General features: G+C 34.3%; 1 pseudogene across 1 annotated transcript; it reads left to right on the top strand.

Annotated features, from left to right (window-relative positions):
• Positions 1 to 1,652: 1,652 nt before the first annotated feature.
• Positions 1,653 to 2,330, top strand: LOC145046864 (histone H2A pseudogene; annotated as a pseudogene). The gene is made up of 2 exons (XR_013682080.1): positions 1,653 to 1,882; positions 2,085 to 2,330. The product of XR_013682080.1 is annotated as a histone H2A pseudogene (transcript).
• Positions 2,331 to 3,862: the final 1,532 nt, after the last annotated feature.

Below are 3,862 nucleotides of genomic sequence, written 5' to 3'. Positions count from 1 at the left end.
AAGAGGTATCGAGAATTGTTGAAATGGTTAAAATCAAAAGGATAAATAGTACTTCATTCCAAAATCAAGTTTTAGAATTATACTCTAGTACCCCAAGTTGTACCTTGAGTAACATGTTCTAAGTAGGTTTATAACACCTCATGAAATGTGGAGTAGAAATGTTTCTTAATCTTGCACGTTTGAAATTGGTAGTTGTGATGTCTTGGCTAAAACAAATACCAACTAAGACCAATTATATGAAATGTTGTATTGATAAGAATCCACACTAAATCTTTAATATTTGTTTTCCAAGGAATGATGGTTGACAGATATTCTTATATGTCAAGAGACCAGTGGGAGTCTTAAATTGTCTTGAATAGTTTCAAGAACTAATCATGAATAAACCAATTAATAATCGTTAGCACACGACCTGAGGTTGACAACCTATCGTGTTGACATATTATTGTTTCTATGTTATTTCAGTTAAGTTGACTATGCATGTGAGTTTTATGAGTTATCATTTGATTGTATAAGACAAAGCACATTGATCAGTGTAGGTGAGTTGCTTAATAACTTGGAAGCAATGGTAGGACATTGTGCTACTGGACGACAATAAATTGATAATAAGTAAGCTCAATCCATACGAGGTTGAATTTGTCATAAACCTTATATTATGGTAATGGTTGGAAATGACAAATTCACATAGGTAGGAACACATACACCTTCAAATCTAAGTGACAATATGTTTCTCTCCAGCTCATGAAAAATGATTATGAAAAAACGCTTTCACGAGTAGATTTTAATGGATTATAGTTAGCAACTGTGGTAATTGCATTCCCAAATTCGAGTATGATTACAACATCCATTTTTATAGTTCAAATTGTAAGAAATGGAAAATAGTTTTGAACATTCGGGACTTATTGTTATGAGTTTTGAAAGGGTTTAGACACACACATAAGTTGTCTAATGAAAGGTGTATGAGCTTGAAAAGTCTAGATAAAGACTTATCGAAACATTGCGTATCAGAAATCTAAATTTTCGTAAGAAAGTAAATAAATATTAATTTCTAGAAGTCAAACTATTTTCTGAATATATGTCAAAGTTAGTGGAAGCATAAATGTTATGCTAATAAGAACATAATTGTTATACTAGTGAGAACGTAATTATTATGTAAGGCGTTGCAAATTAGTAATGCTATTTATAAGAAACAAAGTTCTAAATTTGCAAAGCTGCAAAATTTGGAAATTGATTCGTTACAGTATAACTTAAGGAAGAGGCATTAATACTTCATTTCGAATCCAAAACTTTTAGATTTAAATTTTAATAGATAAATGAACATATATGAAATTATATAATAAAATAAAAGTAACTGCATTTAAAAGTAAAACATGAAAAACTCTATTGTTGAAAGTCCCGCGGGAGATCCATATTTTTTCTTAAATTTTTAAACAAAATTTGAAAATCACAAAACCAAATAATCGGTATCATCTCCCGCGGATAGCCATTTTGGCAAATCTAGTCCGTTGAAACAACACTCCATCCAACGGTCAACAGAAAGCTATGATCGATCCCAAATTCCCCGCCATCTATCTCTCTCTACATAACCAAACCATGTATACGCTTGTTCTTCATCGATTATCGAACAATTCATTCACTACTGCACAATTACAATTTATTCGTCGGCATACAGGAAATGGACGGAGATGGAAAAGTTAAGAAGGGCGCCGGAGGAAGAAAGGCAGACGGTCCAAGGAAGAAGGCGGTTTCCCGTTCTGTGAAGGCCGGACTTCAGTTTCCGGTTGGTAGGATTGGGCGTTTTCTGAAGATAGGACGTTATGCTCGGCGTGTTGGAAGCGGTGCTCCGATTTACCTCGCCGCTGTTCTTGAATACCTTGCTGCCGAAGTAAGTTTCCTCTTCCAATCTCCTTTCGTATCGATATAAGTTGAATGCGGATCTGATTATCAGCTATTCAAATTATAGTTTAATTTAGGGATTTCTTAAATCGATGCCATACCGGATTATGAAGTTTTTTTTTTCTGGTTTGATCTGGATTTTGATAATTCATAGAACATCCTCTAACCTGTTTGATTTTTGTTGTTTTTAGTTGTTGGAATTGGCTGGAAATGCTGCTAGGGATAACAAGAAGACAAGAATCATTCCAAGGCATCTTCTTTTGGCCATTAGAAACGATGACGAGCTTGGAAAATTATTGGGTGGAGTTACGATTGCTCATAGTGGTGTTCTTCCAAATATCAATCCTGTTTTATTGCCAAAGAAGACTGTTGCCAAAGAGCCTAAATCCCCATCTAAAGCTACCAAATCTCCGAAGAAAGATAAGAAGGCTGAGTAGATTACTTTGTTAAAATTGTAGTTTGTGTTAGAATCATATAATTAGTTTGTATGTTGACATTGATCGAGATGTAAGGAATGAAACAACTTGTTTTGTTGTAATGTTGCCATATATTTTCTTATCGAATGACTTAACTTCATAATTATTATGTTTTTCAAACAACTTACATAGAAATTAAAACGTCAATCAGTAAATTGACAGGTCAATTATAAAACGTACATAAAGCCAATCGTACATGCACTCAGACTTGTCATTTGTTTTGAAGAATCATGTTGCGAAAATTTAACATATCTTGGTAATTCTTGTTGGTGTCTGAGAAGAATATGATCATTTTTGGAATTAAAAAAGTTTTATGGTTTATTAGAAGGATTGTGTATATAGTATTTTCACTTTATGATTGGATATAAGGAAAGGGAAAATGCCTTAAAAGATCAATTAAGTTTCAAAAACGTTCATATTACCCCAATTACGTTTTTGTTGTTCACAAAAAACCAACGAAATAATGTTTTTTATTATAAATCCAAATAAAGTTACGAATAAAAATAAGGTTTTTTAATGGTGACCGGCATTTGTGGGTTACGATTCTTTGTTTACCGGTGATAATCTGACATGCATTATTAAAACACATTACATCAAACATAAGTGCCACAAGGATATCGATTCACCATCAAGGGTTCTCAGTGAAGGGTGAAATCGATATCTAGGGTTCTTACATAACGGTGAACTCGTGACAGTGAAATTGATTTTTACAGAAGGTGAAGGAAAGTTAGTCGATTGTGCAGCAAGCGTGTCTCGTGACTCACTCAACATTGATGTCTCGTGCAGCAAGCGTGTCTCGTGACTCACTCAACATTGATGTCTACCATCAAGGTGTTTTTTCTCCTAATCCCTTGGTTTACTTTCATCCTGATAAAGTACCTGTTATGGGGCTAGATGTACGTAACATGGATTTCAAGAAGTTCAAGACCTATCTCCAAAAATTGATCAACAATAGATGTCGGGATATGTATTACTGTCTTAAAAATCGGTCCCTCGTAGATGGGTTAAGGGAGCTCAGGGATGAAGATGATTATGTTAGGTTCCTTGATGCTTGGTTTGATGATGATGATAATCAAATAAGTATCTACATTGATGACCATCATGAACCCTTATTAGATTGGATTGAAGAAGAAAAAGCTGAAGAATGGGATAGTGGTACTGAAACATATGAAGATGATGTGGACTCGGTATTATCGGATGATCTATCGGTGGACCATGAAGCTGATGATGAGGACATTCAATGGCCTGAAGTTGTTGATCCTTTTTTGTCACAGAAGAACCTTATTCCACAAAGAGGCATAAAGGAAGAAGCTGGTGGTAAGGTAAAAAAAAACATCCTATTCACGATCCAAACCAAAAATGGGACACTATGATGCCTGAGTTAGGTATGAAATTCTCTGATCGAGATGAACTGAAACATATGTTAACAAATTATGCTGTGTCTAAGGGTTATTCATTATGGTATGAAAAAAATGAGGCAAAAGCATTGTTAG

This window comes from Lactuca saligna, chromosome 5, assembly GCF_052625555.1.
Source record: "Lactuca saligna cultivar CGN05327 chromosome 5, ASM5262555v1, whole genome shotgun sequence".
Taxonomy (NCBI): Eukaryota; Viridiplantae; Streptophyta; class Magnoliopsida; order Asterales; family Asteraceae; genus Lactuca; species Lactuca saligna.
Note: the sequence above shows the minus strand (reverse complement) of the source record. Positions and strands in the feature narration are given on the sequence as shown.